Below are 25,005 nucleotides of genomic sequence, written 5' to 3' on the forward strand. Positions count from 1 at the left end.
GACAGAATATCTACCTGCAATTTTTCACTATGCCAAGTAGTTGCCAGTGTTGTAGCTATATTGGAACAGCTTGGCTAGGGCCACAGCAAATTCTGTAATACATGTCATTCACACTGCCAGAAAGGTGTGAGTCATAGCATTTGCAGTATCCAGTGCCTCCATTCTTGTCATGTGGAATGAATCTGAAGATTGGCATCTGTGATGCTGGAGGCACAGGAGGAGGCTGAAATGGATGTTTTTCTACATTATAAATTACATGGATAAGACTTTTGCCACTTCCATTCAGCCACTTGGTCTCTCAAGCTGTGAGATATCCGAATTGGAGCAATTAAGCCTTAAGGCTGTTTAAATTTAAGCACCTATTAACATTGTTACATGATGGACCTGTCTTTTGAAAATATTCTAGTCACCCTAGTCACCCACCCATCTCTAAACAAATTGATAAGAAAATATCTAAAGTAACACCATTTTGCCAAGAAAATGGCAGAAATGCCTTAAAACTGATTAATCTGCAGCCATAATAAGCTTTGGAAAATATTGATTGGGGGGGGGCGGGGAGGCATTATTGTGTCTCATGCCATTTTACTGTGACCTTTCTATAATTAAATGGACGTCAGGACCATTGATGGCCTCTCTTTTGATGATATGGGAAATTACCCTGACCTTAAAGGTCAGCAGGACTGGTACAAGAGTGACCCACATCACTTCACTACCCCTTATAGGATTATACAATCTCACATCAAAATATCACTGAAGGAGGCTATTCAGCCCAGTAAGTCCAAGTCAGTTGTTTTGAGGGTCAATCCATTTAGTACTACTCCCCATAACTCTAAGTTTTTATTTTATCCTTCAATTACTTATCCAGTTCCCAATATCTAAGAGTGATATTAACTATCCAGTAACTATCCAGATACCATCCAGGATTCTGAGGAAATGTTTTTGAAAGCACAGAACTACTTGTTAATCCTCACCATCATCTGTTTTGAAGTTATGAAATTAATGAACTCCAGAGTACCTGAAAAATGCTTGGAGAATATATATTATGGCCAATGGATTACTCAGTCAGAAAAGAATCTTGCTATTTATCAGATGTGGAGGGTAGGGGTGGGGTAGGGGAGTCTATGACCCAGTATTGCCTGTAATCATATCAACGTTCACCATCATCCATGTCTGATTGATAGCACTTTTCTAAAAACTCATCCAAGGAGAGGTTCAGATTGACACCTTCAGTGCCATCCTTGTACAACAGACATTTCAAAAGTCACAGGAAGATATGTTACCAACTCATGGATACAAGTACTCTCTACACTAAGTATGAGAGCACGAACTTTCAAGTGATTCATTTTCTGTTCCCACCAATGTTTAATAAAGCAAATCAAAGTTCTGGGTATAGGAACTCGACTTCTAGGTTTCTCCAGCTTCTATTCTTGATAGTTGAATGTGATCATTGCCTAAACATATTGAATCAGATGCCGAGGATCAGACATCTTGAATTGCTAAGCCTGTGAAAACAAATAACCAGAATGGTTTTCCCTTTGTTAAAACACACACAGCCAAAGCTGATGACAGACATCTAATACTCAAATTTATTGCTTAACAATACCATGAAGAAGATTAATGCTGCTGATGGCTGAGCTTTCAATAAATCATTTGATAATGTGATTTATCATTGTTGGGGCTGGAATATGAAAAGGAGCAAGATGTGGCTTTACTTGCACAGAGCCTCAGTCAGACCCTCTATGGAAACTGTTCAAATGTTTGCACCACATTGCTGGAAGAATATACCTAGACTGGGTGGGATACAATGATGATATAAGCGCTTAAAGGTATAAATTATAGAGACAGGTTGTAGAAAGAGAACTTACATTCCCTTGAGTACAAAGGGCTGGAAAATGATCTAATCTAACCTAAAAAAAAGTTATAAAGGCTTTCTTTGAGTAGACACGAAGTGATTTCTCCGAAAGGGAAAATCAAAAATGAAAGGACATAATCTTAAAATTTAGAGCTAGACTTTCAGGATTCACTTATGTGCAAATGATAGTAAAAATCTGGAATCCTCATCACCAAAATGTGGAACAAATTGAAGCTTTAAGCCTGAGATCAATAGATCTTTGTAGCTAAAAGTATCAAGGGGCATTGAGGTAAAACTGTATATAGTGTTGAGATATAGACCAGCAAGGATCTGATTGAATGGTGAAGCAGATTTGAGGGAGTGAATGGCCTACTCCGGTTATATAGGCGAATATCACTTGATCTGCTACTGCCCAATTTACTAAAGATTTGGCTGCCAGCACATGTAATGTAAGTTGCATTATTCAAGAATCAAGCAGCATTCCAAACTCAAATGATTGTTTGAGATTTGAAAAACAATTGGCAGGAGGTTAGATAACTCGGGTTTCATTTTTTAAAAAACTGACAAACGGAAATAATATTATGAAGCTTAAACTTCCTCTGATTAAAACCGCATTAAGCATGTGGAAATAATAATAGCTCTGGAAAATTTTTTGGGAGAAAAGTAAAACAAAACCTTTTATGGGAAAGCAAGTGAGTGAGAGAGAGAGAGAGCACTCAGGATTTAATATGAGGTCAGGTGACCTGGGGCGATTAATTCCCTAACTCTTCCCATCGGAAAGAAAGCTCGCTGGATCCAGCACCAGTCAGGGACTGAAACAATATGTAGAAAGTTTCTGATCCAATCAGCAACCTAACTATTGATGTCCTACCCAGCCTGCGGCTGTCAGCCAAGCAGAGGTGTCACAGGAGGCCATGCTTGCCTCATTGGGAAGTTTAAGCCATTTTTCTTACCTGCCAGGAAGGCAATAATTGGGCAGTAGTGGATTGAGGTCTTCAATTAGGTGTTAATTGACCGCTGGTGTCTCACTGGTGTCAGGTTGAGAAGGTCAGACCTGTATCATCTCACCCAGAACCTAAATGCTGAGATGACAGGAAGGGAATGAGAATCTAACTGGTGTCAATCTTCCCAATTACTCATGCTTCCCACCTCCCTCCTCACCACATCCACAGAGAGTAAAAGCATACCTAGAGGAGTTGCATATTAGAGGATGTCTTGCTGCAGTGAGGCCACACTTTGAGTATCATGTGCAATTTTGGTCTCCTAGTCTGAGGAAGCATATTGTTGCTATTGAAGGGGTCCAGTGAAGGTTCACCAGACTGATTCCCAGGACAGATGGACAGACATATAAGGAAGACTGGATCCATTGGGCTTGTACTCACTGGAATTTAAAAGAATATGGGAAGGCGGTGGTGGTGGGGGGGAATCTCCTAGAAACATGTAAACTCCTGATGGGACTGTACAGACTGGATGCGGGAAGGATGTTCCCAATGTTGGGCAAGTCCAGAACTATGGATCACAGTCTAAGAATAAGGCGTAAGCCATTCAGGACTGAGATAACGAAGAATTTCTTCCCTCAGAGTGGTGAACCTGTGGAATTCTGTCCCACAGGAAGCTGTTGGGGCTACTTCATTAGATATATTCAAGAGGGAGTAGGATGTGGCCCTTGCAAAGGAATCAAGGGGAATGGGGAGAGGGCAGGAATTGGATACTGAGATTGCATGATCAGCCATGATCATATTGAATGGTGGTGCAGACACCAAGAGCTGTCTCCTCCTGCATCTATTTTCTGTGTTTCTATAACACACACACACGGCTGATGACATGTAGGAAATGCAACTGGCACACAGCAAGCTCCCATAAACAGCAAATAATGACCAAATAATCATTTGTGAGGTTGATTGAGGTATAAATATTAGCTAGGACATTAGAGATAATTCTGACAAAAACAAATGTTTGAAGTATTAAGGATGTCGAGGGAGAAACAGAATTGATGGTAAAGGATTGTTGTCACAATGGAGGTGTTGCCCACTGGAGAAAGGAGGTCCAATACAGTTTAAGTGCTGTCAACCGGCTTTCCAAGGAATTTAGGATGCTGTGAGCAAAAGTCCAACTCCCACCAACAAAGATCTGCTGAATGTTGTTTGTCTGCTGGATCCCAGGATACTAGCAAAAAGGCAGGAAGGGGTTGCGGGAAGAGGATCAGAGAAAAGGGTGATTACAAGCCAGGACAGAGGATGGCTTCCAAAGGACCTCTTTCCCAATGCCGAATCACTCTATCAAGCACAGAAATCCTGACAAAGAGGAACACCTCACACCACTCTCAATAGGGACAGAGCCAAACCCAAGTGGGAGACACGCAAGAACTATATTAATCCCACTTAATCCGTGAGCAAGCACTGATTTCCATGGGCTCAGGATTAATTTGTGTCAGGTGTTCATTAATGAGAGTAATTAACATCCCATCACCAGGAATCCAACTTTCACACCACACACGAAATCGTGCCCAACATGCCTGTTTTGGTGGGCTCAACTAAATTCTGCTCAATGCTTCCAGTAAATTTGTTCTTGACTTGCTCCTCTGCCCTTCAAAATAATACGACAGATTATTTTATTGCGACTGAGCAGGTAGATCGTGCCTTGGCTTTACATCACATCTGAAAGAGGGTATGCCCAGCAGTGCAGTACTCAATCAGTACTGCACTTGAGTGTCTGTCTCAAATTTTGGAGTCTAGCCTTGAAATGGGACCTGAACCAAAACCATGTTACACAGAGGTAAGACATCTGCAATCGAACCCAAGGCTAATAAACAATTGGCTTTTTCTGCCTTCTAGATTAGAATATATTACATTACAGCATGGAAACAGGCCCTTCGGCCCAACAAGTCCACACCGACCCGCCGAAGCGCAACCCACCCATGCCCCTACATTTACCCCTTACCTAACGCTACAGGCAATTTAGCATGGCCAGTTCACCTGACCTGCACATCTTTGGACTGTGGGAGGAAACCGGAGCACCCAGAGGAAACCCACGCAGACACAGGGAGAACGTGCAAACTCCACACAGTCAGTCGCCTGAGGCGGGAATTGAACCCAGGTCTCAGGCGCTGTGAGGCAGCAGTGCTGCCCACTATCTTCCTATGTTGTGGTTCTGTTCGCCAAGCTGGGAATTTGTGTTGCAAACATTTTGTCCCCTGTCTAGGTGACATCCTCAGTGCTTGGGAGCCTCTTGTGAAGCACTTCTGTGATGTTTCCTCCGGCATTTATAGTGGTTTGTCTCTGCCACTTCCGGTTGTCAATTTCAGCTGTCCGCTGCAGTGGCCGGTATATTGGGTCCAAGTCGATGTGTTTGTTGATAGAATCTGTGGATGAGTGCCATTCCTCTAGGAATTCTCTGGCTGTTCTCTGTTTGGCTTGTCCTTTAATAGTAGTGTTGTCCCAGTCGAACTCATGTTGCTTGTCATCCGCCTGTGTGGCTACTAAGGATAGCTGGTCGTGTCGTTTCGTGGCTAGTTGGTGTTCATGGATATGGATTGTTAGCTGTCTTCCTGTTTGTCCTATGTAGTCCTTGCATGGGATTTTGTACACTACACGACCAGCTATCCTTAGTAGCCACACACGCAGATGACAAGCAACATGAATTCGACTGGGACAACACCACTATTTTAGGACAAGCCAAACAGAGAACAGCCAGGGAATTCCTAGAGGCATGGCACTCATCCACAGATTCTATCAACAAACACATCGACCTGGACCTAATATACCAGCCACTGCAGCAGATAGCTGGAACTGACAACCGGAAGCGGCAGAGACAAACCACTATAAATGCCGGAGGAAACATCACAGAAGCGCTTCACAGGAGGTTCCCAAGCACTGAGGATGTCACCTAGACAGGGGACAAAATGTCTGCAACACAAATTCCCAGCTCGGCGAACAGAACCACAACAACGAGCACCCGAGCTACAAATCTTCTCACAAACTTTGTTGATCTTTCTATGTTTGAAAATGTTGTGGGCTGTACTTTAGAGTAATTGGATGGCTTTAAAAATATCTTTAGCCCATACAAGAGGAAAGTAGCAATGATCATATGCCTTGCTGCTTACTCACACTGAAACATGTGCAGTTTTGGTCTCCTAGTCTGAGGAAGCATATTGTTGCTATTGAAGGGGTCCAGTGAAGGTTCACCAGACTGATTCCCAGGACAGATGGACAGACATATAAGGAAGACTGGATCCATTGGGCTTGTATTCACTGGAATTTAAAAGAATGTGGGAAGGCGGTGGTGGTGGGGGGGGGATCTCCCAGAAACATGTAAAATCCTGATGGGGCTGTACAGACTGGATGCGGGATGGATGTTCCCAATGTTGGGCTACACAAAGCCTTGACATTCTGCTAGATCTGAATTAAAGTTTAAATCTCTCAACCTCTCAGTTATGAAGCTGTTCTATTTTCATCTGCCTCCACAGCTCACTCAGATCTGTCAAAATTCAAATTCATGCACTTGTCACTTCTAGATGCTCATTTGTATTTTGTAGCTATCCCAAATGATCTTAAAGATGATGGGAGATCACTGCCTGACCAATACATTTCCTGCTCAAATATTTCTACCCCAGCAGGATTAATTTCACTCTTGACTCTATTCTCCTCAAATTTTGTATTTATTTATGCATCTCATACTATAATACGATATCCAAGATGTTTCTGCAAGAATTCCTCAAGATGGTGACCCAGGCCCAATCATCTTCAGTTGCTTCATCAATGACCTTCCATCCACCCTAAGGGCAGAATTAGAGATGTTCATCAATAATTGTACAATGTTCAGCACCATTCATGACTCCTCATAAACTGAGGCAGTCTGTGTTTAAAAGCACCAAAATCTGGATAATATCCAGGCTTGGGATGACAAATGGCAAGTAACATTCACGCCACACAAATTCAAGAAAATGATCATGTCCAATAAGAGACAATCTAACCACTGCCCCTTGACATTCAGCAGGTATTACCATCACTGAATCCTCCACTGTCAACATTCTGGGGGTTAGCATTGACCAGAAACTCACTGGACTTGCCAGATAAAGACAGTGGCTACAAGACCAGGTCAGAGACTAGGAATATTGTGGTGAGTAACCCACCTCCTGGGTCCATTAGGCTTGTCCACCATCTACAAGGCACAAATCAGGAATGTGATAGAGTACTCCATGTTTGCCTGGATGGGTGCAGCTCCAATAACATACAAGAAACTTGACATCATCTAGGATAAATCTCGTTTGATAGGCATTTACTCCCTCTACCATCGATGCTGAGTAGCAGCAGTGTGTAATATTTAAGAAATTCACTACGGCTCCATAGACAGCACCTTCCAAGCCCGCAATCACTTCCATTCGGAAGTCTAAGGATAGCAAATACATAGCAACTCCACTACTTGCAAGTTCCCCTCCAAGCCATGCACCATCCTAATTTGGAAATATATGACCATTCTTTCAGTGTCACTGGGTTAAAATCCTGGAAGCCCCTCCCTAACAACATTTGTGGGTCAAAGCACAGCACATGGACTGCAGCTGTTTGAGACAGCCACTCATCATCACCTTCTCAAGGGTAAGTCGAGATGGGCAGTAAATGCTGGCCCTGCGAGTGACACCCTTGCTTCATGCAGGCTGGCAATATTGTCAATAGTCATTACTTATATGGTTAGGCGGATTGTCTATGGACAATAGATCCTCTGTCCTTGGATATCACAAAAACAGAGGGCATGTTGTATCATTCCTCTAATAATATGGTCCAGCTTTAGCATACACTGACCTAAGCACAAGGACCTGCATATTTGGGTCTGAGTTTCAGAATGTGGGTTTCATGTACTGAATGCAGTGTATCATAATAAATTGTAACTTTAATTAACAGTTTAAAAAATAAGTTAGATGGAATTACTCTATGTTTATAATGACATAAGCAAAACATCTATAATTTCAAATTGCCTTTTATTTTCTATGCAACTATTTCCATATATATTTCTCTCAATGTCAGTAATCAACTATTCACTACCATGGAACTGACCGGATATGAAACCTATTTACAATCAGTAAAGACGAAATAAAATAAACACATTATACAGTATTTTGGATAATACTGATTCACATTTCTTTTATATTAGTCACGGTTGAACAGAGGACTCCCAAAAAACAATGGTGTTAAAAGAACAGAACTAATTTTATAGATCAATTTCCTTATCTGCTTCCCTCATACTCCTTGGAATTGCACATTATAACAAAATCAGCAATGCTACAATAAAACATTTAGCCACAAGCTGTAATTGCTGTTGGACATTCAGCATACAAACACTGACAGACAGATTGAATGTCTTATCTAAGTGAATGCAGCGTGTGCTATGACACAACACTATGTGCAGCATTGACAAGTGAAGTGCAATGTTCTTTGAAAGGTGAAACCAATTACCAAAATGCAAAGAGGTGGTTAAAATCATGAAGATTTGTTGAATAAAATTAATCCAGGGTTAAGATCTGATAAAAAATGAGCTCTGAATTAACTATCCAGCATACGAAGGGGATTTTGCCATGATTATGTTATTTGGCAGATTTTCAGACAGCTCAAAGTCAAATTAATTTATCTTGTGTCAGATTGCACATCGTGTTCGGAGCATGTACCAGTCCTGCTCTAATTCGAGAGAAGTGAAGTACAATAAGAATAAGTGGAAAACTGTAACAGAATCATTTATCATCTTGTGAAAAAACACCATAACTAATATTAGATTTCTTTTTGAAACCTCTAGAAACTTTCCTTTGATTTTGATAACCATTCACCTCAACTATTGAAGGAATTAATATAATAAATTTGAATGTAACAGAAAGATGCAACAGACACTGTGTGAGTGATGCAAACGTGTAATTGAGTAATGTTAAGCTGTCACTAAGTACTTGTTCTTACTATATACAGCCCCAATGTCAGCGTGACTTACACAGCTATTGGGACCATATAAGGTAACTGCGCAGACACTGCCTGACCCACCAAATGAGCTGGGCCAAAGATGCCAAAATGCAAATTAGAGGCAAAATCATTGCCACCATTGGATAGAATATCCAGTTCTGAAGTAATACCAAATAATAACAAGTTTATTTCAAGCATTGCAAAAGTATGAAAGGGATGAAGAGAAAGATTGCTGTTTTTTCCATGATTATGTTGTGCATGCTCAGTGGTTGCAAATAGAAGGAATTTATAATAAGTGAATTGCATCCTACATGAACTTGTACTCATTAAAATATTTGTTACCTATATCTTAACTCACTGTAAACCCGCCATCACCTTCATGATTGCTGACTTTCACTGGCTCTCCATTCAAAAACTACTCAACCTTAAAATTGATCTTTCTCAATCACTTCACAGCCTCGCTGCTCCCTCTCTGTGCAGCTTCCTCCAATCTCAAAAACATTCGAGATATTAGCACATCTTTACTTCCCAGCTCTTGTGAACTCGTTATTTAATTTCTTTATATTATTATTTATTTCAGATTCCTTGGCATTGAGTTCTAGAATTCCCTCCCTGCTGCTATCTTCTTTTAAAATACTGCTAAACCTCAGGTCTTTGATCAGGCTTTTGGCCTTTTTTTTCTGCTTTCTCCTTCAGAAAGAAATGGCAAAACGTTTTTATTGATATGAGTCCTAATAAGCACCTTGTGACATTTTCCTAATAATGTAAGTTGCTGTAATAAAACTGTGATGGAGAGATCTGTATGTCTTGATCTACTGCAATAAAGTCTGCTTGGTTAGCTCCCTATCTCCAACTCTCCCTGTTCACTCACTTCACTGTTGACACACAGTACTGCAAGATGCGCTATGGTAACTCGTCAATGCTCTTCTGAAAGCACCTTCCAAACCGTAACCTCTACCATTTAGGACAAGGGCACTTCCACCCAAGCCACACTCCACCCTGACGTGAAATAATGTTGCCATTCCTCCACCACTACTAGGTCAAGATTTTGGAACTGTCAGCCCTCCCCCAAAGGCACGGTGGGTGTACTTATTGTACTTAGAACTCAAGGACTGCAACAATACAAGAAGTCACCTCACCACCATCTTAAGGACAACAAGGGACACGCAATAAATGCTGGCTTAGCCAGCAATGTCCACATCCCATGAACGAATCTTTTTAAGTCTCAGCATTTTAACCTACTGAGGTGAGCAACTCATTGAACCCTAGTACCACTAATTTACTGGAAAGCATATTTCCTTTTCCTGGTCCCAAGTGAAATAATATTGCCAACTGTTCTTTCTTGTCAGGTACTATCCTCAACCTGCAATTCTGCTGATATAATTCTGCTCCTCAAATTACCCAAAACTTCACCTTCAAACCTTACGAACTACTGAACCATTTCCAATCGCAGTTTGCTATCCAAAGTCCTTAGATATTTTTAATTTATTCCCATTTTTCCCAGCCCTTCATAGTTGAATTAATGATTGGCAGTTCTCAGATATGGGACTTTCTCCATGACTACCACAGGTGATTTGCTGGAAAACTGGAGGTTGGCTAACGTGGTGCCACTATTTAAGAAAGGTGGTAAGGAAAAGCTAGGGAACTATAGAACGGTGAGCCTGACTTCTGTGGTGGGCATGTTGTTGGAGAGAATTCTGAGAGACAGAATTTATATGAATGAATTATGAATGATTTGAATTTATTGTCACATGTACCAAAGCACAGTGAAAAGCTTTGTCTTGTGAGCAATACAGGCAAATCACATAATTAAATAGCATAGATAAGTAAATAATAGGTAAACAGCAGCAAAACCAAAACACAGGTACAGGCGAATACTAAGATTTTGACAGTCCATTCAGTATTCTAACAACGGTAGGATAGAAACTGTTTTGACACCGGCTGGTGCGTGTGTTCAGGCTTCTGTACCTTCTCCCCAATGGTAGAGGTTGTAGAAAAACATTGCCAGGGTGGGATGGATCTTTGAGAATGCTGACGGCCTTTCCTTGACAGCAGGCCTAGTAGATGGATTCTATAGATGGGAGGTTGGCCTTTGTGATTGTCCGGGCTGGGTTCACCACTCTCTGTAACCGTCTCCAATCTTGAATGGTATGGTTGCCATACCAGGTAGTGATACATCCAGACAGAATGCTCTCGATGGTGCACCTATAAAAGTTGGCAAGGGTATTCGCTGTCATGCCAAATTTTCTCAGCTGCCTGAGCTACATGTATTTGGAAAGGCAAGGATTAATTAGGGATAGTCAACATGGCTCTGTGCATGAGAAATCATGAACTTGATTAAGTTTTTTTGAAGACATAACGAAGAGGATTGATGGGGCCAGAGCGGTGGACGTGATCTATATGACTTCAGTAAGGCGTTTGACAAGGTTCCTTATGGTAGATTGGTTAGCGCTGAAAATGTGTTGCTAGAAAAGCGCAGCAGGTCAAGCAGCATCCAAGGAACAGGAGAATCGACGTATCAGGCATAAGCCCTTCTTCAGGAATGAGGAAAGTAGAGTGGCTAGCAAGGTTAGGTCACACAGACCAGAGAGAGAACTAACTATCTGGATACAGAAGTGGCTCAAAGGTAGAAGACAAAATGTGGTGGTGAAGGGTTGCTTTTCAGACTGGAGGCGATGACCAGTGGTGTGCCACAAGAATCGGTGCTAGGTCCATAGAACATAGAGAACATAGAAGAATACAGCGCAGTACAGGCCCTTTGGCCCTTGATGTTGCGCCGATCCAAGCCCACCTAACCTACACTAGCCCACTATCCTCCATATGCCTATCCAATGCCCGTTTAAATGCCCATAAAGAGGGAGAGTCCACCACTGCTACTGGCAGGGCATTCCATGAACTCACGACTCGCTGAGTAAAGAATCTACCCCTAATATCTGTCCTATACCTACCACCCCTTAATTTAAAGCTATGCCCCCTCGTAATATCTGACTCCATACATGGAAAAAGATTCTCATGGTCAACCCTATCTAAATCCCTAATCATCTTGTACACCTCTATCAAGTCACCCCTAAACCTTCTTTTCTCCAATGAAAACAGCCCCAAGTGCCTCAGCCTTTCCTCATATGATCTTCCTACCATACCAGGCAACATCCTGGTAAACCTCCTCTGCACCCGTTCCAGTGCCTCCACAGCCTTCCTATAGTATGGCGACAAAAACTGCACACAATACTCCAGATGCGGCCGCACCAGAGTCTTATACAACTGCAACATGACCTCAGGACTCCAGAACTCAATTCCTCTACCAATAAAAGCCAGTACGCCATATGCCAACTTCACCACACTATTTACCTGGGTGGCAACTTTCAGAGATCTGTGTACATGGACACCAAGATCCCTCTGCTCATCCACACTACCAAGTATCCGACCATTAGCCTAGTAGCCCATCTTCTTGTTACTCTTACCAAAGTGAATCACCTCACACTTACCTACATTGAACTCCATTTGCCACCTTTCTGCCCAGCTCTGCAGCTTATCTATATCCCGCTGTAACCTGCCAAATCCTTCCTCACTGTCAACAACTCCACCGACTTTCGTATCATCCGCAAACTTGCTCACCCAACCTTCTAGCCCCTCCTCCAGGTCATTTATAAAAGTGACAAACAGCAATGGTCCCAAAACAGATCCTTGCGGAACACCGCTAGTAACGGCAATCCAAGATGAACCTTTACCATCAACTACTACCCTCTGTCTTCTTCCAGCCAGCCAATTCCTAATCCAAACCTCCAACTCACCCTCAATGCCATACCTCCGTATTTTGTGCAGTAGCCTACCATGGGGAACCTTATCAAACGCCTTACTAAAATCCATATACACCACATCTACCGCTTTACCCTCGTCCACCTCCTTAGTCACCTTCTCAAAGAATTCAATAGGGTTTGTGAGGCGCGACCTGCCCTTCACAAAACCATGCTGACTATCCTTGATCACATTATTCCTATCCAGATGTTCATAAATCCTATCCCTTACAATTCTCTCTAAGACTTTGCCCACAACAGAAGTGAGACTCACCGGCCTATAGTTACTAGGGTTATCCCTACTCCCCTTCTTGAACAAGGGAACCACATTTGCTATCCTCCAGTCTTCTGGCACTATTCCTGTAGACAACAAGGACATAAAAATCAAGGCCAATGGCTCTGCAATCTCCTCCCTTGCTTCCCAGAGAATCCTAGGATAAATGCCATCAGGCCCAGGGGACTTATCTATTTTCACCCTTTCCAGAATTTCCAACACATCTTCCCTACATACCTCAAAGTCGTCCATTCTAATTAATTGTGACTCAGTACTCACATCGGCAACAATGTCCTATTCCTGAGTGAATACTAACGAAAAGTATTCATTCAGTGTCTCCCCAATCTCTTCAGCCTCCACACGCAACTTCCCACTACTATCCTTGACTGGACCTATTCCTACCCTAGTCATTCTTTTATTCCTGACATACCTATAGAAAGCCTTTGGGTTTTCCCTAATCCTACCAACTAAGGACTTTTCATGTCCCCTCCTTGTTGCTCTTAGCTCTCTCTTCAGATCCTTCCTGGCTACCTTATAACTCTCAATCGCCCCAAATGAACCTTCACGCCTCATCTTTACATAGGCCGCCCTCTTCCCTTTAACAAGGGATTCCAATTCCTTAATAAACCACGGCTCCCTCACACGACCCTTTCCTCCCTGCCTGACAGGTACATACTTATCAAGGACACTCAATAGTTGCTCCTTGAACAAGCTCCACATATCAATTGCGCCCTTCCCTTGAAGCCTACTTTTCCAAGCCATGCATCCTAAGTCGTGCCTCACCGCATCATAATTTCCCTGCCCCCAGCTATAACTCTTGCCCTGCAGTGCACACTTATCCCTCTCCATCACTAGAGTAAAAGTCACCGAATTGTGGTCACTATCCCCAAAGTGCTCACCTACCTCCAATTCTAACACCTGGCCTGGTTCGTTACCCAGAACCAAATCCAGTATGGCCTCACCTCTTGTTGGCCTGTCTACATATTGTGTCAGGAAACCCTCCTGCACACATTGGACAAACTGCTTTTCATCATTTATATAAATGATTTGGAGGTGAACATAGGAGATATGGTTAGTAAATTTGCAGATGACGCCAAAATTGGAGGTGTAGTGGACAGCCAAGAACTTTACCTCAGAGTATAATGGGACCTTGATCAGATGGGCCAATGAGTGGCAGATGGAGTTTAATTTGGATAAGTGTGAGGTGCTGCATTTTGGAAAGGCAAATCAAAGCAGGACTTATACACTTAATGGTAAGGTCCTGGAGAGTGTTGCTGAACAAAATGACTTTGGAGTGTAGGTTCATAATTCCTTGAAAGTACAGTTGCAGGTAGATAGGATACCAAAGAAGATGTTTGGTATGCTTGCCTTTACTGGTTGGGAGCACAAGAATTGGGAGGTCATGTTGCAGCTATACAGGGCATTGGTTAGGCTACTATTGGAACACTGTATCCAATTCTGATCTCCCTGCTATAGAAAGGATGTTGTGAAACTTGAAAGGATTCAGAAAGATTTACAAAGATGCTACCAGGGTGGAAGTTTTGAGCTATAGGGAGAGGCTGAATATGCTGGGGCTATTTTCCCTACAACGTTGGAGGCTGAGGGGTGACCTTATAGAGGTTTATAAAATCAAGTGGGGCATGGATAGGGTAAATGGACAAGATCTTTTCCCTGGGGTGGGGGAGTCCAGAACTAGAGGTCATAGGTTTAAAGTGAGAGGGGAAAGATTTAAAAGGGATCTAAGGAGCAACATTGTTGCACAGAGGGTGGTGCGTGTATGGAATGACCTGCCATAGGAAGTGGTGGAGGCTAGTACAATTACAGTATTTAGAGTCATAGAGATGTACAGCATGGAAACAGACCCTTCGGTCCAACCCGTCCATGCCGACCAGATATCCCAACCCAATCTAGTCCCACCTGCCAGCACCCGGCCCATATACCTCCAAACCCTTCTTATTCATATACCCATCCAAATGTCTCTTAAATGTTGCAATTGTACCAGCCTCCACCACATCCTCTGGCAGCTCATTCCATACACGTACCACCCTCTGCGTGAAAAAGTTGCCCCTGAGGTCTCTTTTATATCTTTCCCCTCTCACCCTAAACCTATGCCCTCTAGTTCTGGACTCCCCGGCCCCAGGGAAAAGATTTTGTCTATTTATCCTATCCATGCCCCTCATAATTTTGTAAACCTCTATAAGGTCACCCCTCAGCCTCCGACGCTCCAGGGAAAACAGCCCCAGCCTGTTCAGCCTCTCCCTGTAGCTCAGATCCTTCAACCCTGGCAACATCCTTGTAAATCTTTTCTGAACCCTTTCAAGTTTCACAACATCTTTCCGATAGGAAGGAGACCAGAATTGCATGCAATATTCCAATTTAAAAGGCATCTGGATGGGTACATGAATAGGAAGGGTAAACCTTTATGGTTTATGGGCCAAATATTGGAAAACGGGACCAGATTTATTTAGGTTATCTGGTCGGCATGGACAAGTTGGACTGAAGGGTTTGTTTCCATATTGAATTTCTCTATGACTCTAGATGGCTTTGAGTGCACTCAGCTTCAGACCTGGCTTGACTCCAGTGTTCTGCTCTGTGGTAAGGAGGAGGTATGGCTGGGTCCCACTGAAACAAATGAGATTGCCAATTCCTGTCAACAGATTGGAAAATTGGTTAAAGATGATCGGTATACTAACGTGCTCGATTCAGGAAGAATACCCTTGTGCTCGGGAAGGGTCATCACATGGACATTGGTAAGCGAAAGGGTGCTGTGAATACCTGCATTCCGGAGAAACAGGCTGAGGAGAGGATAATGAGAATTCTGAGGCATCTGTTTCACAGATACAGGGAGTGATGGCCACGTGGTGAAAGGTAATGTGTTAAAAAAAACATATCTTGGTGGAGCACATTCACAAGCTGAAGGCAGACAAGAAGTTATTGGCTGACCAGGCTAAACATTGCAGAACAAGGAAGCTCGTAAACACCATGATGAACATCTGCAAGCCAAGGAGGAAGAAAACATCAACCACTGCCTGAAGAAGAGTCTTAAAAAAACTTGCTCTCTGGTACAGACTTACAAACAACTGGAGATTATTCATCAAAAAACAAAATTAAATGGCTGCAGGGTGATCAAATGCTGGAAAATGGGACCACATTTATTTAGAGCTGAAAATGTGTTGCTGGAAAAGCACAGCAGGTCAGGCAGCATCCAGGGAACAGGAGAATCGATGTTTCGGGCATAAGCCCTTCTTCAGCTTATCTGGTCGGCAGGCTAACCATCTACTTTTATGTCATAGTCTGAGAAAAGTCTGTCCTCGTATAACGTTCAGCTTCCTATGTAATTAATATATATCCTTTTATAAAGGTATTTATCGTTTTGTGCAGTGTCCTCTCCTTCTCAGTGTTCACATTGTTTCCACTTTCTGTAACCTTTACTCCATTTAACGGCCATGTACAGATCGTGAGGCATTGCATCCAGAATAACTATTCCTCAGTCACCGAAGCCTATTGCCTCCCTCCTTTTAAACAGCAGCTACCTTTAAAAGACATACACTACTTTCACAAGAGTAAAAGCCAAATGTACTTCACCTGCAAGTTGGTGCCTGGCCCTCTAAAGTAACATTGGCACGACAAGCTTTTTCCAGTTGAATGCCTATTCAACTGGGATTGATCAGCACAGATGTTCACTGGCCATGCATAGACAAAGTTCCTGAAATGAATGTCCAATTAGATGGAGCAGCTGTCTAATGTCACAACAGCACCATCCGGATACTTCCGGTGCATTCACAGCATTCCCATGCTTTATCTCAACAACACAGGCACACCCAAAGCACAGGCAGCAACGTTTTCTTGCTTTCAAGGCACCTGCAGTCAGCACCAAGGCGTCACATTTCACCCCATTTTGTCATACATCCAAAATTTACTATTCTGGTGACACGAATTCCACTTGCAAAATTGAGTTCTGTTTTGAGATGCCCTGTGATCAGGAAATCATTGCATAATGTGCTCTTATAATCCTGACTAAATGTAATGTCAAGGTATAAGCTGCTATACTTGCTTTGTAAACATATTGTGTCATTTCAGCATGCCAGGATGGTTTGTAGTTTGATGTAAGCATACGTTTCAGAGGAGCCTTGGTGAGTTGCTGCAGTACACATTGTAGATGGCATCCATTATTGCCATTCTGCTTCAATGGTGAAGGGAGTGAATATGGAAGGTAGGGATAGGGTGCCAATTAATTAGGACATAAAGCAAAATATTGTAGATGCTGAAAATCTGAGCATATATGATCTACAGGGCCAGTCAGTTCAAAGATTGTCTATGATTTTTTTAAAATATTGAAACAAATTGATTTGTGTTTTAGATAATCCAATTTACTTTATTTACTTCTGGGCTCACATTGGAAAATGAGGAATCAATTCTGAACTCCCATTATAATGCTGGTGGGTGTTGGCTGGGGTGAGATCAATGGGCCCCCAAAAGTCTCATTGGGATATCCAAATAATTTTTCACACATGCACTAAGTTAGTTGCCACAAAGAAAGTACTTTATGAAAGCAATTCATCGTTTAGGAAATGGGGAATCAGGTGTTACTGCAAGTTCTTAAAGCACTTAAAGGAGAGGATTTTTCCAAGCCTAAAATAGGAAATTAGCAATGAAGAGCTGCAGGGGGGAAGAACATGCCTGAAGTGAGTTTTATTTTTGTGGAGCAACTTTGTGAGCCGAGTAAGTTCCATAGTTAGTGGATCCCAAAGCAGGTGGAAAACGTTGCACAAGACGTGGCACACCGTCTTACCGGAAGTAGTTTTTACTCCAGCATCTGTTTACAATTCAGAAAGAAGTTCAATTATCTCAACAAAAGAGACAAGGTAAAACTCTCTTTCACATCTCTCAAACTTTCGACACCATACAATGGAAGCTTTTCTTTGCCAAGACAGTATCAATCTTCCTTTTCCTGCATCCTATTTATGTCCTTAAGCCCTCAGGGCAGCACTTCTGTTTTTACATTCACTCTCAGAAGCTTTTTGTATTATTTGTACATGGGATGTGGCAGTTGCTGGCTAGGACAGCATGTATTTTCCATCCCCAATAGACCTGGAGACATATGGTAAGTGCCTTTTTGAACCACTGAAAAACTTGAGGTGTAGGGACACCCCTATTGCTATTAGGAACAGATTTCCAGGATTTTGACCCTATGTTATCAAGGGAATCATTCCATTTCAGGGTGGTATGTAATTTGGAGGGGAACTTATAAGTGGTGATATTTCCATGCATTTGCTTCCCTTCTTCTCGTAGGTGGTAGTAGTCATGGATTTGGAATGTGCTGGTTATACAGTATTGGAGAGTTACTACAGTGCATCTTGTAAATGGTCAGAACTGCTCTCACTGTACATTGGTGGTGAAGAGAGTAAATGATGAAGATGAATGCGATGCAAATCTAGTTGCTGTTATGGCCTGAATAGTGTTGAGCTTCTTGAGTATTCTAGGAGTTGCATTTGTTCAGGCAAGTGGAGAGTATTTGTTGTACTCCTGATTTGTGCCTTGCAGATGGTGGATAAGAGGTGAGTTGTTTGCTGCAGAATTGCAAGCATCTCAGTTGCTCTTGTAGTGACAGTATTTATATAGCTAATCCAGATCAGTATCAGGTTGTTTTTTAAGGGGGAATTCCAGCAATGATTAGACTCCCTCTTGTTGGAGATGGTATTTGCCTGACACTTGTGTGGCACAAATGTTACTTGCCACTTATGAACCTGAGTATTGGCCAGGTCTTGTTGCACTTGTACAGAGATCATTTGTTTTGGTAGCTGAGGAGTTGCAAGTAATAGAATCATGGAGATGCACAGCACGGAAACAGAACCTACGGTCCCACTCATCCATGCCGACCAGAAATCCTAACCTAATCTAGTCCCATTTGTCAGCGCTTGGCCCATATCTCTCTAAACCTTCCTATTCATACACCCATCGAGATGCCTTTTAAATGTTGTAATTGTACAAGCCTCCTCCACTTCCTCTGGCAGCTCATTCCATACAAGCACTACCTCTTTGTGTGAAAAGGTTGCCCCTTAGGTCCCTTTTATATCTTTCCCCTCTCACCCTAAACCTATGCCCTCTAGTTCCGACTCCCCTACCCCAGGGAAAAGACTTTGTCTATTTACCCTGTCCATGCCCCTCATGGTTTTGTAAACCTCTGAGGTCACCCCTCAGCCTCCGATGCTCCAGGGAAAACAGTCCCAGCCTATTCAGCCTCTAACTATAGCTCAAACCCTCCAACCGTAGCAACATCCTTGTAAATCTTTTCTGAATCCTTTCAAATTTCACAGCCTCCTTCCATTAGGAGGGAGTGGTGTTGAACATTGTGTAATCACTAGTGAGTATCACCGACTCTGACCTTATGATGGAGAGGAAATCACTGCCCGGATAACTATTTTACCCTCTTGGCCACACTCTTCCTTTAATTTCTTTCACGATAACTAGCTGGCTCATATATGGCAAAGTTGAAAGTGAATTTTAAAAAATATCCATTTCCCGCTGGCAACGCATTCCATGCATTCACAACTCTCTCTGTAAAGAACCTACCTCTGACGTCCCATCAAATCCTTCTTCCTAACACCTTAAAACTATGACCCCTCATGGCAGTCAATCCTGCCCTGGGGAAAAGTCTCTGGCTCTCAACTCTATCCATGCCTCTCATTACCTTGAATACCTAAATCAGGTCACCTCTCTTCTTCCTTCTCTCCAGAGAGAAACATCTGAGCTCAGTCAACCTCTCCTTGTAAGACAAGCCCTCCAGTCCAGGCAGCATCCTGGTAAACCTCCTTTGCATCCTCTCCAAAGCCTCCGTATCTTTCCTACAATAGGGCAACTAGAACTGGACACAATATTCCAAGTGTGGTCTAACCAGGGTTTAATAGAGCTGCAGCAAAACCTCGTGGCTCTTATACTCCATCCCCCTGTTAATGAAAGCCAAAACACCATATGCTTTCTTAACAACCCTATCCACTTGGGTGGCAACTTTGAGGGATCATGTACTTGAACACCAAGATCCTGCTGTTCCTCCACACTGCCAAGAATCCTGTCTTTAATCCTATATTCAGCATTCAAGTTCGACCTTCCAAAATGCATCATTTTGCGTTTATCCAGGTTGAATTCCATCTGCCATTTCTCAGCCCAGCTCTGCATCCTGACTATATCACGCTGCAGCCTGCAATAGCCCTCGATATGATCAACGGCACCTCCAACCTTTTTGTCATCAGCAAACTTACTAACCCACTCCTCAACCTCCTCATCCAAGTCATTTATAAAAATTACAAAGAGCAGAGGCCTGAGAACAGAGCCCTGCAGGATGCCACTCACCACTGTTCTCCAGGCAGAATATTTTCCATCTACAACTACTCTCTGCCTTCTGTCAGTCAACCAATTTTGAATCTAGAAAGCCACATCTCCCTGTATCCCATAACTCCTGACTTTATGAATAAGCCTACCGTGAGGAACGTTATCAAATGCCTTGCTGAAGTCTACGTACACCACATCCACTGTTTGATTTTTGCAACTCCTCACCTCCTCAAAGAACTCAATAAGATTTGTGAGGCATGACCTATCCCTCACAATGCCATGCTGACTGCCTTTAATCATGCTATGCTTTTTCAAATAAATCCTATCCCTTAGAATTCTTTCCAAAACCTTGATGATCACAGACGTAAGACTGACTAGTCTGCAATTGCCAGGGATTTCCCTATTCCCTTTCTTGAAAAGGGGAACAACATTTGTCTCCCTCCAATCCTCCAGTACAACTCCATTGGAGAGTGAGGAATCAAAGATCTTTGCCAGTGGCTTGGCAAACTTCTTTCTCGCTTCCCAGAGCAGCCTAGGATAAATCTGGTCTGGCCCTGGGGACTTATCAATCTTAATGTTTGCTAAAATTTTCTGCACATCAACTTCCTCAATCTCGATCTGTTCAAGCCTGTATCTGAGCTCCTCAAAGTTCTCATTCACAACAAGGTCCCTTTCCTTAGTGAAAACCGAAGCAAACAACTCATTTAGGGCTTCTCCTATCTGCTCAGACTCCACACATAAGATCTCTACGCTATCCCTGATTGCCCTATCTTCTCCCTGATCATTCTCTTATTCCTCATGTAAGAGTAAAATGCCTTTGGGTTCTCCCTAATCCTTCCTGCCAAGCCTTTTTTGTGCCCCCTCCTTGCTCTCCTCAGTCCATTTTTGAGCTCCTTCCTAGCAAGCCTGTAATCCTCTAAAGCTGTGCTAGACTCTTGCATCCTCCACCTTACGTAAGCTGCCTTCTTCCTTTTGATAAGAAGCTCCTCTGTTCTCATCATCCAAGGCTCCTTAATCTTACCACTTCTTGCCTGTCTCAGAGGAACAAATTTATGCATCACTCGCAACAACTATTCCTTAAATAGCCTCCACATGTCTGTTGTGCCCTTTCTGTGGAACAATTGCTCCCAATCTGTACTTCCCAACTCGTGTCTGATAGCATCATAATTTTCTCTTCCCCAATTATTTTTTTCCCCATGGTAACGGCTTCTTTCCCTCTCCAAGGCTATGATAAATGTGAGGCAGTTGTGGTCACTGTCACCAAAGTGTTCTCCCAGCGCAAGATCTGACACCTGTCCTGGCTCATTGTCGGCACCAAATCCAAAATGGCCGCTCCCCTCATTGGTCTGTCTACATACTGAGTAAGGAAACCCTGCTGAATACACCTGACAAAAACGGCTCCATCCAAACCATCTGCACTAAGGAGGTTCCAATCAATATTGGGAAAGTTGAAGGCATCTATAACAACAAGCCTGCTACATCTGCACTTTTCCCAAATCTGCTGGCCAATGAGTTCTTTGATCTCCCTACTGCTATTAGGGGGTCAGTAGAAAACCCCCAATGAGGTGGCTGCTCCTTTGCTGTTCCTAACTTCCACCCATACTGACTCAGTAGACAAGCTTTCCTCAACTTTCATTTCTGTAGCTGTGATGCACTCTCTGATTAGCAATGCTACACCCCCTTCTCTTTTTCCACCCTCCCTGTTCTTTTTAAATGTTCTAAACCCTGGAACATCTAGCAACCATTCCTGTCCCTGTAATTCCGTTATGGCCACAACATCATAGTCCCAAGTAATAATCCATGCTCTAAGTTTGTCATTCTTATTTCTGACACACTTTGCATTAAAGCAGACACACTTTAACCGATCCTTTTGTTTCATCACATAGAAAACCTTCCCAATAGATTCACTACATCCTGTCACTGCCCAATCTACAACTACACCCCTCTCTGACATGTGGCTCTGATTCCCACCCCCCTGCCAAATTAGTTTAAACCCTCCCAAACCACTCAAGCAAATCTCCCACCCAGGACATTTGTGCCCCTCCAGTTCAGGTGCAACCCATCCTTCATGTACAGGTCCCACCTTCTCCAGAAAGCAACCGAATGGTCTAAGTATCTGAAGCCCTCCCTCCTGCACCAGCCGCGCAGCCACGTGTTAAGCTGACTGTTCCTCATCTCACTGTCTCGTGGCACCGATAGCAAAACTGACAACACTACTCTACTTGTCCTGCTCTTCAGCTTCCAACCTAGCTCTCTGTAGTCACTTTTCAGATCCTCAATCCCTTTCCTGGCTTTGTCATTTGTGCCAACATGTACCACAATTTCTGGCTGCTCACCCTCCCCCTTCAGAATCCTGTAAACCCGACTGGCGACATCCCGGACCCTGGCACCGGGGAGGCAACATTCTTTCGGGGAGTCCCGTTCCTGACCACAAAATCTCCTGTCAATCTGTCTAAGTATTGAGTCCCCTAGTGCTTTTCTATTCTCCCCACTTCCCTTCTGAGCCACAGTGCCAGGCTCAGTGCCAGAGACCTGACAACTATGGCTTTCCCCTAGTAGGCCGTCCCTACCATCAGTATCCAAAACGGTATTGCTGTATTTATATTATTCAAGTTCAATTAATCAAGCTTTACATTTCTAATGAAAATTTCCTAATTTTCACGACATTGCCTGAATTTCTAAAAATATTAGAATAGATCTTCTTGTTAACACAGCCTTTATTGCTGGCTTCTTTCTTCAAGCTATGAATGTGCTTAAGCCTGGTTACAAATACATTTTTCTGCACATAATTACAGTTCTTGTAGATTAAATAACTATTTGAAAGATGGCTTTCTAATGTATTGTCAAATTCTTTCTGAAATATTACATAAACATGGCTGTTATAATCTGTGTAAATAGATGTCTGAAGAACAGGATTCCACAGCTCTGGTGACTTTAGCTATTATGGCAATATTTGAGCTTGAGAAAAGCCTTATTAGGGAATGATCTCTTGATTGGCCCATTTTGTAAACATGGACATATCATGGACAATTGATAATAATTGTACAACAGTGTCCAATGTAATTTTGCACAACTAGTTAGTGTAAATAATATATTAGGTTATATTATATAACATAAAACAAGGGTAAGAGACACATGCTGTGCATACAAAAGCAGGGTTCAGCACTTTTATTTCTTCACATACCTGTTACTCTGTCAATTTGCTTGAAAAATATTTGTCCTGCTCTGCAGTATTATTTTGGGCATTGATATTGCTGAGAACCACCTTAAGCAAGTTGTATCAACAGCATGGTTCGTAATTATTTTGTTTTCTTTGGCTTACACCCAATTTCCTTTAGCTATGAAATCTGCTTCAATGATTCATCAAAATATCATATTGCACAAACATTTCCAGGCAAAATGTAGATTGGAAAAATATTTGAACTAATATGATAACACTGAAATGATAAAATGTAACATTCTGTGCTAATGCTACAGAATATATCTTCATTAAGAAAAGGTTTCTACGATCTTTGCTTATCTACTGTATTTTGTCTTTTGTTGAAGCACTACTTCATATTCAGCACTGGGGAAACTAGTACTTCTGCATGTTAGGAATGGACAGCATCAAAGCTGATAGAAATAGTTGGATTTGTCTTCAAAGGAGCTTTTACAATGACTTTCTTGCCCATGGGGATCATGAGCGACTTTGAAATCTATGTTTTGATTCTTTCCTGTTAAGTGCTTTTTTGAAAACAATTGATTTTCTGTCCTTTTCACACTGAGGGCTGTCCATGAATAATATCTTTCCAAGGCAAGGGAGCAGGTTGGAAACCATTGTCACCAGGTGAAAGTGAACTTTGATTTTATATCCACCCTGTAAGGATGTCTCTATGTGTCCTTACAATGATATGTGAGAGATCAGGGCCAGAGTAGGAAAAATTAAGATCACCATGTGAAAAACTTAATTTACAAATTCCATCCTACCTTACTGCACTGTATATTAGAGTAACCATGGGAAAATTAGGATCTATAATATAAACAAATCAAAATCTCTTGCCTATGGAGCTTTGGAGGTAAAAACAATAACTGCAGATGCTGGAAACCAGATTCTGGATTAGTGGTGCTGGAAAAGCACAGCAGTTCAGGCAGCATCCGAGGAGCAGTAAAATTGACATTTCGGGCAAAAGCCCTTCTTTGGAGTTAAGGTCTGTGCTAAACTAATTTAATATCTATTCCCTGCTATTGGAAGAGGTGACAGCCTAGTGGTACTATTGCAATACTATTAACCCAGAGACCCAGGAAATGTTCTGGGGACCTGGGTTCGAATCCTGTCATTGCAGATGGTGGAATTTGAATTCAATAGTAATCTGGAATTAAGAGTCTAATGATGATCATGAATCCATTGTCGACTGGTTCACTAATGTCCTTTGGGGAATCCTCACCTGGTCTGGCCTACATGTGACTCTAGACCCACAGTAATGAGGTTGACTCTTAACTGCCCTCTGGGATGGGTCATCCCATGATTGAATAAGGAAAAATTACAGGCTTATTTCTTCTTATTGGTCCCAAGGCAGATTAGTAGGAAAATCCCATTCAACCATTATTGGAAAGAGAGAAATCATTTTGTGACATACATATGTTGCTTAGCAGTGACTTTTTGAGAAAAGACCTTTCTCATGATGTTCTGTTATATGAATCTCAACTTTGAAGGAGGCTGATGTGTGTTCTGACAAATCTGTGTAATCTTTAGACAAGATTAATACAGGCGAAGAGTGAAAATAACTGTTTCTTAATATAACATTGCAAAGCTGCAGAGTGGCTATTTGGAAAAGTGGT

General features: G+C 42.4%; 1 long non-coding RNA gene and 1 pseudogene across 1 annotated transcript in view; one reads left to right on the forward strand and one right to left on the reverse strand.

The window, feature by feature from the left end:
• Positions 1-1,303: 1,303 nt before the first annotated feature.
• The window catches only part of LOC122550074 (uncharacterized), a 69,025-nt gene continuing 45,323 nt past the window's right edge, over positions 1,304-25,005 (reverse strand). Inside the window, exons 4-5 of the long non-coding RNA XR_006311736.2 lie at positions 2,806-2,934; positions 1,304-1,502 (exon numbers count right to left, since the gene is read on the reverse strand). This is a non-coding gene — a long non-coding RNA (uncharacterized LOC122550074). The remainder of the gene's footprint in view (positions 1,503-2,805; positions 2,935-25,005) is intronic.
• Positions 15,387-18,270, forward strand: LOC148149985 (large ribosomal subunit protein eL19 pseudogene; annotated as a pseudogene).

The sequence above is a fragment of the Chiloscyllium plagiosum genome, unplaced genomic scaffold, assembly GCF_037043375.1.
Source record: "Chiloscyllium plagiosum isolate Xiang-an unplaced genomic scaffold, Cpla_swu_hap1 HiC_scaffold_5, whole genome shotgun sequence".
NCBI classification, from domain to species: Eukaryota; Metazoa; Chordata; class Chondrichthyes; order Orectolobiformes; family Hemiscylliidae; genus Chiloscyllium; species Chiloscyllium plagiosum.